We start from the raw sequence: 15,286 nt of genomic DNA on the forward strand, positions 1-15,286 counted from the left end.
CTTCCTTTCTTCCTTCCTTCCTTCCTTCCTTCCTTCCTTCCTTCCTTCCTTTCTTTCTTTCTTTCTTTCTTTCTTCCTTCCTTCCTTCTTTCCTTCCTTCTTTCTTCTTTCTTTCTTTCTTTCTTTCTTTCTTTCTTTCTTTCTTTCTTTCTTTCTTTCTTCCCTCCTTCCTTCCTTTCTTTCTTTCTTTCTTTCTTTCTTTCTTTCTTTCTTTCTTTCTTTCTTTCTTTCTTTCTTTCTTTCTTTCTTCCCTCCTTCCTTCCTTCCTTTCTTTCTTTCTTTCTTTCTTTCTTTCTTTCTTTCTTTCTTTCTTTCTTTCTTTCATTCTTTGGCTGGCTATTTTACAAGACTTGTTTGTTCTACCCAAAGTCTTTGAAATATCCAGTCTCCAGTTTCACCCATCTAAGAAAAGAAGATAATTGGTTTCCTCTATTGACCTGGGCCTAAAGTTAGTCCAGAATTAAAGAGTATATCATATGAAAAAATAATGATTCTCAATTTTGTCTGAGCAATAGAAAAACATGCAGAATGGTTTTAAAATAATATCATTTCTCCATGCAAACCAAATCCATCAGAATCCCTGGAATATAGTCACTTTATGATTTTCTTAATATAGAACTGGCTAATATTTTTCAGAATTATTCCAATGATTTTATGTAATGTTATACTCATAGATATTTAGAATAATTATTTAATTTTCTCATTCCACAGCCAGAGCTTACACTTGCACAACACTTTCTACCCATTATGATTGAGGGTAATACAGCTTTAATTTATGCCTCCAGTACCACCCTATGGGACTGAGTAATGGTATTAATTAAAAAATAATGTTTTGTAGAAGGTTATAAGATCAGACAAAATGAATGGCACACTTATACAGACATTGAGAAATAATGTTTTTAAAAATCTGGAGGTTTGGCTGGGAGCAGAGACCATCCTCTTGGGGCTAGGAAGGATGAATGAGATAAGGAACTGTGGGAGGGAGGACTGGGAGATGGGCAAACGCTGAACTGTAAAAAATAAAGTGATAATAATAATAATGATGATAATAATAATAATAATAATAATAATAATAATAATAATAATAAAACTCCTATAGATACATATAGGATCAAGGATGAGGAAGGAGTTTTAACAAATAAAATATAATATACCAAAAAGAAACATTTATCAGATTCATACAAGTCTTTCTATTGCAAAAATATAAAGTAGACATTAATTTCATTTTGTTAGAAATTTTCAAAATGAGATATATTTGAGATTCTTTTCTCTAAAACATCTTTGGTTATTTTTCTACATTCCCAATTTATTAATTAATGTCTTTCAGGTGTGTTCTTTGAGATAAGCCTCTCCTAACCATAACAACAGCAACATTAAAACATTATATTTCATTTTCCTTTTACTTAGAATTTGGTTCTACTTTCTAACTATTCATTAACATTAGTTTTTGTTATTGAGTTTTCTTTTTTTAACTGATGACAAAAGAAAAATCACCAACTTTTATGCAATATATTAGAAATTATTCTAAACATTCTGTAAAGGAAACCAGCAACCAATTTACTTGTAAATGATATTAATTTCTTTTTACTCACAAATATGGAACCCATTGGAAAATTAATTTTCTGTATGAATAACAAAACCAAAATATTCCAAGGTAGAGCACACCCACAATTTTTCTCATACTGAATTATTAGCCCTGAAAACTATGATGATTATTTCAACAAAAATGACTCCTTTGCTGGAATACTTAGTGTTCAGTTTGTGAAATAATTAGGATGCACTAGGGGGTGTGACTTTTGGAGGAGGTGAGTCTCTTAGGACTGACATTCAGGTTTTAAAGCCAAGTGATTCTGAGTTAGCTTATCTTGTTTTCTCTACCATGTGCTTGTGATTTGAGATCTTAGCTCCCAGCTACTGATACAGAACCATGCAACCTTTCTACCTCCATTCTCTGTGTCATCAGAGTTATAGAGTCCAATCTTCTGGAGCTGTGAGAGGCATATTAAAAGCTTTATCTTATAATTTGCCTTTGTCATGGTGTTAGGCCAAAGTATTTTTAAAAAGTACTAAGACACATGCATACACATAATATTGTACAGATGAAGGAAGTTGTATTTATATGTTTAGGAAAACATATGTACATATGTATCTACAATATGTGTATAAAAGTAGTTAATAAAAAATTAGTTTTGTCTTGAAAGAGCCCAAATATGGAAGGGTTTGAAGGAAGTGAAGAGAGGGGGAAACTTATGTAATTATATTATCTTAAATAACGATAATAATAAATAATAGTAATAATAACAAAACCAAGAATGTCACAGACACTGATTCTAAAAGACCCTATCTCAACACAGCATAGTAAATTCACATTTGACACTCTCCTTTTTTTAATGTATAATTATTTATTAATTAATTTTTATTGAATTAATTATTTTATTTATATTTTATCCTTTGATCCATACCCCAGTCACTCTCCCACAGTTCCTCATAGCATTCCCCCTTCCCCTTGCCTCCAAGAGGGCATTCCCTCTCTATAGTATCTGCCTTCCCTGGGGTCTCAAGTCTCTCTAGGAGTAGGCACATCTCCCACTGGGGCCAGACAAAGTAGTCCTCTGCTATATATGTGCTGGGGGCCTCTGACCAGCCCATGTAAATTGCCTCGTTGTTGGCTCAGTCTCCACCACCTCCCTGGGGTCTAGGTAAGTTGACACTGATAGTCTTCCTACGTGGGTGTCTCTCCCCTTCAGCTCCTTCAATATGTCTCCTAATTCCTCTGCATGAGTCCATGACTTCAAATCTAATGGTTGGGTGTAAGTATCTGCATCTGTTTCAGCCAGATGCTCGTTGGGACTCTCAGATGACAGCCATGCTAGACTCCTGTCTAGAAGCACAACACAGCTTGAGTAATAGTGGCAGACCTTGGTGCTCCCCCATAAGATGGATTCCAAGTTGGTCAGGTCACTGGACAACCTTTCCTTCAGTCTCTTGCCATTTTTGTCCCTGTAATTCTTTTAGACAGGAACAAATCTGGGTAAGAAATTTTGACTGTGGGTTGGTAACCGTGCCCCTAAAGCCCTGCTTGAAGCCCTGCCTATCTACTGGAGGTGGACTCTTCAAGTTCCCTCTCTACACTGTTGGATAATTTGGCTAAGGTCACCCCAATTGAGTCCTAAGAGTCACATCCCAGGTCTCTGTCACTTTCTAGAGCCCCCCCCCCATCTCCCATCCCCAGAAGATGCATATCTTTATTCATTCTCCTGCCACTCTTGGCTTCTCTCCTGTCCTCCCCACCCAATGCCTCATCCTGTCCCCCTTTTCCCCACTATCTCCCTTTTCCCACCCAGATCTCTCCCTCCCTCAGTCTACTGTGATTGATTCCTTCCCCCTTGCTAAGTGGGATTAAAGCATCCTCCCCTGGGCTGCCTTCTACTTAAAATTTTATGGTCTGTAGGTTGTATCCTGGATATTCTGTACTTTTTGGCTAGTATCCACTTATCAGTGAGTACATACCATGCATGTTCTTGGGTCTGGGTTACCTCACTTGGGATGACATTTTCTAGTTCTATCCATTTTTCTGCAAACCTCATGATATCCTCAATTTTAGTATCAGGATAGCATTCCATTGTGTAAATGAACCACATTTTCTGTATTCATTCTTTGGTTGAGGGACATCTGGGTTGTTTCCAGCTTCTGGCTATTACAAATAAAGCTGCTACAAACATATTAGAACATGTGCCGTTGTGGTATGATGGAGCATCTTTTGGGCATATGCCAGGAGTAGTATAGCTGGGTCTTCAGGTAGAGCTATTTCCAATTTTCTGAGAAATCACCAGATTGATTTCCTGAGTGGTTGTACCAGTTTACAATCCCACCAGCTATAGAGGAGTGTTTCTTTTATTCTACATCCTTGCCTGCATGTGCTGTCACCTGAGTTTTTGATCTTAGCCATTCTGATTGGTGTAAGCTGGAATCTCAGGTCATTTTGATCTGCATTTCCCTGATGACTAAAGTTGTTGAACATTTCTTTAAGTGCTTCTCAACCATTTGAGAGATGTCTCTGTTGACATTTCTCTGTTTAGCTCTTGTACCCCATTTTCTACTTGACTTTTTTGCTTTTGGAGGTTAACTTCTTGTCCTTTAAATATTTTGGATTTTAGTCCTCTACTGGATATAGGGTTAGTGAAGATTTTTTTTTTCCAAATCTGTAGGTTGCCCTTTTTTCTTGCTTTATAGAATCTTGTTAGTTTCATGAGGTCCCATTTATCAATTGTTGATCTTAGAGCCTGAGCCTGATCTAACTTGTGCTATACATGTACAAGAAAGAAAATAGAGCCATATTTATTACCTTGAACAAAGATCAAGTACAAGGACCTCAAGGACCTCAATATAAAACCAGAGCCACTTAATCTGATAGAAAAGAAAGAAGAAAAGAGCCATGAACTCATTGGCACTGGAGAAATTTTCCTTAGCAGAACACAACTGAGACTGTTCTTACTTCATCCTTGGTATTATATTTTAATAAATAAATTTTGAAAGATATTCAGAAGCCACTCCCAAACTATAGAGGTTAGTATTGTTTGGTTTAAGTCACAGCTGTTATGATTGTGACAGAGATATAGGTACCATCTGAGAATGGTGGCTGCTTTGGACATCCTCTCTTCATAGACAGACTTGTGGTGTGGGTGCCTTAGATGTCTATTGACATATATGGAAAAAGTAGAAATGAATGACATGAAGATTCCCTAGGAAGTCATGTTTAAAGTCCTCAGTCATAAAAGAATACTAATATTACATTATCCAAGGCAAAACACAACAACCCAATCTAGAAAAAAAGAAAGTATTATCTATGGTTAGTTATAAAAATAGAAATGAATAAAAGTTGACCATTTTGAATGTATTTTCAGATCACCTTGTTTTCTATATTAATTTTACACTGAGCTACTCAAAATGCAGTCAATATTTAATATATATATATAATATTCCTAATAATAATCTATATAATAATATAGATTATATTCCTTATATAAAGTATATGTACACATTATATAAGGAATATAATATATATATGTAATACACACATGTATATATATATATATATTCTTAACTACTTCATAAGTCAGTAATCTGTAGCATGAGCTCTCTAGTCTTTGAGTCAGGGAAATCTAAAATTCAAGCAATTGGTAGTTGTTACTTAATTTATAAATACTTCCTGAAAATGACATTTTGCTCTTTGAATTTTATTCCAATTCAACAGTCAACAGTTGAATTGAACTGACCTCCTACTTCTTGGGTAGAATCACACAGGAACAGTGCATCACTGTTACTTCTGCTGACATTTTGGTATAGTATTTACTTATAAAGGAGCTATTAAAATTCAGGGTAAAGGATCAAACAAAGAGGCTTTTGCTCCAGGAGCAATTAGCCAAACATTTCTAATAATAACTAACTACAATATCATTATATATGTTGGCAGTATCTAAAAATGCACTTCAGAGTTATTTTCAGATATGATTTTTAAAGAAAAACCTAACTATTAAAACTATAATCTTTCTACCAATTCTTTTGTCTCGCTTTGAAAGGACTTCAAGCTTTACATTCAGGCATTGTCATTTTGCACAGTTGGTATTGTTACAATTACAGATTAGGAGTTATTTTAGAAAAACTCTTGTATCACTAAGTGGTTAGGTTAAAGGGTAAAGCACATGAGAACAACTCTGTATTTAATAAAGAATTTGAAGGAAATAGATATGATCTTATAGTATTCTACATTCATAAATATGATTGCATACATGTAAAGTTGCTTGCCATGGCCATTTGTGAAAGCAGGCAAAGAAAACAGAAGATAGACAAGAAAAATATGTTTTCTGAATTTGACATAGCCTTTGTACTCTCTGGACAAATGTAGGGCAATACACACTTCATCACAAACAGAAAGGGACCACACCCTTCTATCAGGACTGCCCCTTTTAAGCTACTAATGAAAGTGTGTTATTACTGGAGAAGTTCTTGTTGTCTTTGTCTTCAGTAGTATAGCCAGTAAAAAGTATTCCACTAAGTAATTAGCTGCCCATGCTCTTTTAAGTAAATCTATTTACAGTCAGTGAGTCACACACAAAAAGAATACATGAAAGTTGGATGTTCTATTAAGAAAGGTTGAAGTAGGAGACAGGAGGAGAGAAATTAACTGTCTCTAGATAAAATAACTAAAAGCCATGATATTCTTGAATTTAACTTTCAAATAGTAAGGAAAGTGTAACCTTCAAAACAGCTTTACATTGGCATGATGATAGCACAGTAATAAATCCCAGAGAATAATGAATTAAATTAACTGTGATTAATATAGAAATTTCAATGAATATGATTTGCTACAGTTCAGAAAGTACATTTCAGGGCATTAGGCTGTGGGTGGGTTAATTTGCCAGCTGCTTTTACAGCAGTGTCTCTTGAGTGTGCTGTAGCTTGAATAGAGTCACAAATGTGCATATCCTTTTTACATCAAATAACAAGAATGAAATAGAATAAACTTTCAGTAACTGAGTCACTACTTCTCAGACAAAGCAAAAGTATCAGTAAGTTGATAGTGCTGACAATATTGAAAGATTCTAAATTATATTATTATGGCTTTAAATGTTAAAATTGAAATATACAATTTTCGATATAAAATTGAATTATACAGATCCTAAAGGTATAGAAAAAATTAATTTATTAACAAGTGACAATATAGGTTTAATTAATAAGAAACAACCTATTTTCTAATAGTAATTTTATAAATGCATTTTATTTTATTAATTTTCAAAGAGTATAGATCCTACAAAACTAGCATATATTTATGTCTTTCTTACTTTATTAGTTCTGTGAGATAATGCCATGAACAAAGTAATATATAAAAGGAAGTGTTTAATTCGGCTTAAAGTTTTAGGTTAAAGTACACTATGGTGCTGGGAAGAAACAGCTGAGAGCTAATATCTTGATCCATAAGCAATAGGCAGAGAGGTAGGAGGGAGGGAGAGAGAGATAGACACACACACAGTAGAGAGAGAGAGAGAGAGAGAGAGAGAGAGAGAGAGAGAGAGAGAGAGGACACAAGACTTTTTAAACCTCAAAGTCTGTCCAAAATTACATACCTCCTCCTTCAATAAAGCCATATTTGCAAATCCATTTTCAAACAGTCCCACTAGATAGCGACTACCTATTCAAATACATGAGCCATTGGAGGTCATTCTCATTCTAGCAACTAAAGGAAGGAATCAGCATTTCAGAATGGAATCTATTGTTAGGATATGAAGACTTAAAGGGAGTAATATGCCTTACCAAGTCAAACCGGAGCACTCCACAGGCATGTATTCTTGGTGCTTTGGCCAAGTAGACTTTTCACAGAAGGACTAGGAGCACTTTATATGGTTGAGGGGGAAAAGTTCATTTTCTTCAGTGGTGTATCTCTGAGAAGTTGGTCTTGCTCTGATAAATACCTCCCATCAAAGCATAGGGGGGAAAAAAAAACTTGAGGTAAAAGTCAGTGAGTTATACACATAATGAAAAGAGATTGGCAGGGGGAGGTGTGTTTTGAAAAAAAAACAGTTTTCAGTGGTGATAGAGTGTTGGATAATTTAGCAGAACAGATTGGCTATGATTCCATACAATGAAGTGAGATTTAGATGATATTAAAATGGTTGGTTCCTCCCTCAACATCTGTGCTACTAATATACCTGTGTATCTTGCAAGCAAGTCTCTTTTACAGATAGAAAGGTTTGTAGCTTTGCAATACTAATGATTGCTTTCTCTTTTTTCCACCTGTGGTTGATTATTTTTATTAGATATTTTCTTTATTTACATTTCAAATGTCATCCCCTTTCCCAGTCCCCACCCCCATCCCATACATTCTCTCCTGATTCTATGAGGGTGTTCCCCCACCCACCCACCCATTCCTGCTTCCCTGTCCTTGCCCTCACATTCCCCTATACTGGGGCATCAGAGCCTCCACAGGACTATCTCCCATTGATGCCTGACGAGGTAATAATTGCTTTTCTTTTGTGGTAGTATACAGAGCTCCTTCCACTACCCTGAATGTTATTCCATAGGGGTGAAGTTACACAAGTGGTACCAGTTCAATTTCTCCATGTTTGATAGCATAATTAAATGGTGACTTCAGAAATAATGCCATACCATGAGGTTGTGGAAGGTGAACACTGACATTGGAAAAGCCTCTATGTTTCCATGTTTCCGGGAAGTCTATGGAAAGCTTTGGTCAACAACTTAAAAAAGATAGCAAGTCAGTCGTGTAACTGGATGTTTCCTGCTATATCTATAAACTGGGGCATTATTAACTCTAAAGCTTTTATTTTTCTTTTCTTTTTCATTTTTACAGTAGATGGTAATTAGCAAAGAACCCTGCAATTGGAAAATATGCAGACAGTGAGATACTTTCAATAATGCAGCCAAAATGGGCTTTAATAAACCCATCATTTTAAGTCTCCAGGATTTATAAAGAAGATGTGGAAAGATTGCAAAATGCTGAGGTGGCCCCTGGGTCCATTAAAATAGCTTCATCTGGACACAACAGGGCTGATGCAAATATGAACTCAGAGACAGGAGTAACACAAAAAATTCTCTACAAGTTTAAAAGAGACAAAATCTCACTTCAACCAAGAAACTATCTTACATTGATACTTCCTGGGAAAGATAAAATTAGTTCTCTCCAATGGAGTGCCATGGGGTAGGGATATCAACCTGACTCCGAGGAACTAGTTAGTCAACACAGACACACTCCATGTTGGTCTTGTTTTATGTGTTTTTGGCTTATTGCTATTTTCTCTGATACTGAATTTCTAAACTTTAGGGCAGCATATGTCACATTCGAATGCAAAAGTGTCCTAAAACTTACAACATTCATGTGATGACTTTGTTCTGTTTGGTTTTAAAATTGAAGTAAATGTTATAAAAGCAGGAAGCATTCTTTTCTGGTAGAGAATTAGGAGTGGAAATCAGGTAAAATGTTACATGTAGAAGCTTAATAAATGATCATGTCTGTGAACGTGTATCACATTATGTTAATTTCATATGAATGAAATAGTATGAAATTAATTATACCTTCTTAGAATATAATATTGACATATTTATTTAAAATATAGTAACTATTTGAAATATTAACATTAGTTTAAATATACTTATGGATGTATACTAACTTATTTTCATTTGTAAATGTAAAAGAATAAAATTATTCTCTTGAAATGGTATAGTAAAAACCACGTGTGTAAACCCTGTAAGTAAAATTGATAGATTATATTCAAACTCCAGATATATATTATGTTTGTAACTACCATTGTACTATGACGTATGAACTCATAACCAACTTGCTATGCTTACCAGGGAAGTAGTTATGACTCTTTTCACTGATTATGTTTATAATACAGTTTTACTCTAGTTAGAGCAACTGCCTGAATACAAGGCTGTAATTTAAGATCTCACATCAGCTTCCCTGAGAAGTACAAGATTGGTATGATTCTTGGAAACTTTCGAATGAAGATATTTCAGGGCTATTATACTCATCTCCATCATGAAGGTCATTATCCCTGGCAGTTGGTAGGAATGTAGTTTTATATCATTATCATTTGCGTTAATTTACTCTCACAGATTTTATTTCTTTTCTTTTATAAAATAGGGTGTTATTGTTTTTCAAGAGCTATTAAAAATTGTTTACTGTAGAGTTTATATTTCTCTAAATAGTTATTTAAAATTAAAGCTTTCTTTCTATAATAAAAATTACTTACCATAGGTCAATTCTATATAATATCTGGAATATGAAATGTATAACAAAGGAGGACTTCAGAAAGTTAAAATATAGTTTGTTAAATATTTTCAGTCAATATTAATGGCATGGTGTGTGAAAAAAACTACCATTCTTGGTAATTGAAGCCACTAAAACTAAACCAAAACAGAAAACACAGGGATATGGCATTCTGATTGTCAATGAATACATGCACAGGGAGAAATTATATTATGTTTTGAAATTTCGTAAATTTTTACATGCATAGGAGAAATAGTATCTGAAAAATTCGAACAGCTAACATATTTAATTGAGAAAATTCTCAATATACAAAGTTGGAAACATTCAGGATAGTAAGGTTAGAGAATTGTTTTTCAGTAAATGTGTACAGTTTTGAATATGGTAAATAGTTCCTTATTCAGGTAGGAACTGAGGCATAAATCTGACAGTTCACTGCCTATATCAAGATATTAAATTCAGTATAAAGAAACTATAAATACTTCCTATGCAAATAAACCATATCTGAGTAGGGAAATGTTTTGCCATATCCTCAGTATATGAATTTGAACCCAGGAACTAAACAATGTACATTCATAAATCTTATTTAGAAGAAAATAAGACCTTCCTGTACTGACACAATCATCCTTTGGTAAAATTTACAGAATTTGAAGCATGTTGTATAGTGTTTTACAGAGTCATTCACCATTGTACCATACTAATGTATTTAGAAATCATTTAAAGCCATTTCAATACCACTGACGTCATTTTAACATGCTATTGTTGAAGTAAATTTCTCTTTTAATATTGATGCATAATGAGTTTTTACAACATCAGTGTAGGGATTCACACTATTCCAAAAGATTAATAGAAAAACAAAATAGAAAACAACATTGTTTTAATGATGCTGGAGGGTAAGCTAATGAGCTCATGGCTCTAACTTGCTAAGATTACTGATGCAAGAGACTTCCCATGATTTAAATTATGGACTGAAGTTAGATGATATGAGATGCTATCATTGAGTCAAAAGAATACAAAATGTTGTGGAGACAGGAACCTACAGGTTAATAAGGAAAATACTTAATTTCCTCAAGGATAGAAATCTAACAGTGTGCACCAAGAACATCTCAGTGGTTCAGTCAACTATAGGAAGAGGACATTTGAGAAAATAGCTACCTAACTTTCATGCAGGTATGTTGCAGTAATTCTCTCCAACCCAATTATGCCCCAGCAATGAAAACACAACTCAATTAATATGAATATATGCAGTGTGCCTACATTGGGCAGAACTAACACTACACTACCATCTTCCACATTTAGAACTTGCAGTTTCTCCAAACCTTGTGCTTCTGCTCCTCTTTTCTTCTTCTTCTTCTTCTTTGTCCTCTCCCTCTTCCATTTTCTCCTCTTCTCTCTCTCAACCTTCCATTCCATTCACTTTATCTGCCCAATCATCAGCTCTCCTTTGTTTTACAAATTAAGGTGAGATGCAGGTTTACAGGAAATCACCTGAGTGCTGACTCATTCCTTGTTTACAACCCCTCACAGGAGAATGAAATTAACATCAAATATAATTAGCCCCAAGGCTATCCACAACACAGGTATAGGTCTGGAATCACCCAGATTAAGGAAGAATGCTCCTTCCAATTCTCTCCCAAATAATTGAGATTCCTGAAGCATAGAATGCAGAAACACAAAGATGTCTTGCTTCTGAATGGAGATGTGCTAGTCTGAAGCTAATTCAGCTCACCTTGAAATGATCTTTAAATATTATGTAAAAGGTTAGTCTTCTTTAATAATATATTTGCCTCAATAAGATTAATTGTGCATAAAATATTACAAAATGAATGAACAAAAATAAACTTCTATTTTGATAAAATTAACTTTCTGACAACCAATTAATAATCACTAGGTTTGTCTTAAAATTTAAAATTTGTTGAACAGAAAAATAATACAATTGATTAATCTGAAGTGACACATAATTTGAAATACTCAGATAATGAAATTAAAACTTACCTCTCTGCTTGAAAAATTAAGGTCTTAAGAATACTTTTAAATATGTATCAAATCAAAATTTAAATTAAATGTGACCTTGGAGGATGCCTCAGTTGCTGGAGTAACTTAGTCTCAAGTATGGAACCAAGTTTAGGTCCCCAGTACATATAAACTGTTAGGTGTGATGGCCCAAATCATGTCCAACTTGGTGATGGGCAGGCAGAGAGAGGATAAGCCCTGGTCACCCTTGACTACCTTCTCAGCAGATTTAATTGGCTTCTATTTTAATGAGATGTCCTATATATCAAAATATGAACTAAATAGTGATAGAAGAAGACAGATATTACCAATCAATAGTTTACACACACACACACTTGTAAAAACAAACACATTTGCACAAGCACACAAAATTAAACATCAAATGCCCCTAAAATACTTAAAATTCAGGAATATCAATGACAGGGTAAACATTTAACATAAAGGGTTTTTAAATTGAACATGTGCAATAGAATCTGTGTAAAAATCAGTCGCAGTTTAAAAACAAACAAACAATCAAACAAACAAAACCAGGAAAACTGAGAAATCACAACCTAGATGAAATAGTTCATGCAGTCTCATAACCAAGGCTGTGAAAGACAAAGACACAAGAGGCACCTCTCATTGAAGGCAGTTATTCTTTACACAACAAGCTTAGAACACAGCAAGTACATTATACTTTCCTCTATGTACAGATGTACAGTTTCCTCTCTACCTCTCTTCAGGTTAAACTTGGTTATGTTTTCAAAGGCTCCCAGCCCTCTGTCAAGTCTCATGCTAGGGTAATTCTTCTGGTGGACATAATTACTCACCAACAACAAATGAAATCTAAAGCAACATTTAAGTTCTTCTTTCTGTCTTCACAATTTATACTCAATATTTTTATTCTTTTTTTCAGTTATGGTATTAAAGTAATGTTAATTAATTTTATAAATAACATTTAAAATCTTTGACTTACACATCTAATATCTGTATCTGTGCTCTCTAGATTGAATTTAAATCATCTCTTGATTTTTCAATATAGGTTTTTGCTTGGTCACCACATTTTCTTATCAGTTGTCTATTATACTTTAATCTATCTTTATTGCTTTCCCTGTCTGTTTTCTGGATACCTGTCTCTTCTACCGTAATTCATCTTCACATTGATTTCAGAATGCCTGAAAGTGAATCCTGAATCATGTATCTAACTCACTGTCTTAAAGTATTTTAGCAATACATAACTTTTTTTCAATAAGAGTAAAGTTTTACTCTTTCAAAATTGATATACAAAATAATCTCAGAAACTTCAAAAACTCAACAATAATTAACATTTGACTATCCTAGACCAAATATGGCATAAGATCTGGTCAACAAACTAAAAATGGTTGTGTCCTTTTATTCTTCTGAGACAATAACAGCAATAGTATTGATAACAGTAGAAATAGTAATAATCAACTTAGCAGAAGCATGTAAAATCCCAGAGTACATAGATAGTATGAAGTAAAGAATAAATAAATGAATCTCTTGATGTCAGGTAAAATATAATCTTACTAGTGACATCAGCGTTTCTTCTGTAAAGAGAATCAGATATTTCTAAAATCCAGTGAATAGATTGCATTTGACTAGATGTGAGGAATTTGTATTCTTTGAGAGATTAGAGCATGTGCAAAGATCTTGAATAGGAGTGGACTAATGCAATACTAAAAGAGCAACAAAGCACTAGGACAGCCAAAATAAAGCAGGTGATGTTAAGGCTATATTGAATAGACCAATATTTTGAGACTTGGATGGCACAAAAATACAATAATACTTATGAAGTTAGGTGGCTAGAAGGGGCCACACTAGTAATATAAAGTAGCTGAGGCAGGGGAAGTTCCATGAAAGAGATTATTACCATGTAAATAAATATGATGCTAATATTATTAGATATGGAAGGCATATCTATCTATCTATCTATCTATCTATCTATCTATCTATCATCTATCTGTTTATCTATCTACCGATCTATCTATCTATCTATCTATCTATAAATCTGTCTATCTATCTAGGGGGAGTGTGTGTGTGTGTGTGTTTGTATACCACAGTGAAAGTTTGGAGGTCAGAAGACTACCTTTGGGATTTGATTCTCTGATGATTTATGGAAATAAAATGTAATTTCTTCATTTTAAATAAATATTCATTTTAGTACTTGAAATTAATCATTTTACTATAATATTTAAAAATCTGTTCTCATTTAAAACTTTTCTCTATATTTGAATTCCGGTATTGAATATCTGAGTATGTTTGGCCTGTCAATCTTAAATATTATCTATTTACATTAGTATGGAATGGTGTTGGCTACCAAAAGCCTTATTGAATATATAGTTATTAACCAACATAATAATATAAAATATTCAATCATATTCTAAAGTTAAAAGTATTTTAGGAAAAGTAGTCTGCACAGGTGAGAGTGTGCACACAGAAGCGGAAAGCTTCTGGGACAGGCGTGAGCCACAGAACTTCTGAGGCAGCACCCTTTTCCGGCTCCAGACATCCAACCATCTCCTCGGCCAGAGGACAGGTGTCCACCCGACCCAGAAAGTTTTTGCCTCAGGAACTGCGGGAGCCATCTTGGTTCCAGGACTCCACCTAAAAGTAGTCTGCACAGGTGAGAGTGTGCACACAGAAGCAGACAGCTTCTGGGACAGACGGGAGCCACAGAGCTTCTGAGGCAGCGCCCTTTTCGGGCTCCAGACATCCGACCACCTACCCGTCCATTGCAGCACCGGGGTTCCTGGCCCTGGGAGTCTCTGGACACCCGCAAGGACCCACACAGGATCCCCCACGGGATACTAAGACCTCTGGTGAGTGGAACACAGCATCTGCTCCAATCCAATCTCTCGGGACCTGAGACTGCATTAACTAGGGAAGCAGATAACCCGGCCTGATTAGGGGCACAAGTCCCTTCCGGTCCACTCCAGCACCAGGGTTCCTTGTGCGCTGAGTTTCTGGACACCCCCAAGTTCCTCACAGGACCCTCCATGGGATCTTAAGACCTCTGGTGAGTGGAACACAACTTCTGCCAGGAGGCAGGTTCAAACACCAGATATATGGGCATCTTCCCTGCAAGAGGAAAGCTTGCCTACAGAGAGTACTCTGACCACTGAAATTAAGGAGAGAGCTAGTCCCCCAGGTCTGCTGATAGAGGCTAACAGAATCACCTGAGGAACAAGCTCTAACTAAAGACAACTATAACAACTACCTCCAGAGATTACCAGATGGCGAAAGGCAAACATAAAAATCCTACTAACAGAAATCAAGACCACTCACCATTATCAGAACTCAGCACTCCCACTCTACCTAGTACTGGACACCCCAACACAACCGAAAAGCTAGAACCGGATTTAAAAGCATATCTCATGATGATGGTAGAGGACATCAAGAAGGACTTTAATAACACACTTAAAGAAATACAGGAGAACACTGCTAAAGAGTTACAAGTCCTTAAAGGAAAATAGGAAAACACAACCAAACAGT

The sequence above is a fragment of the Mus caroli genome, chromosome 15 (assembly GCF_900094665.2).
Source record: "Mus caroli chromosome 15, CAROLI_EIJ_v1.1, whole genome shotgun sequence".
Lineage (NCBI taxonomy): Eukaryota > Metazoa > Chordata > Mammalia > Rodentia > Muridae > Mus > Mus caroli.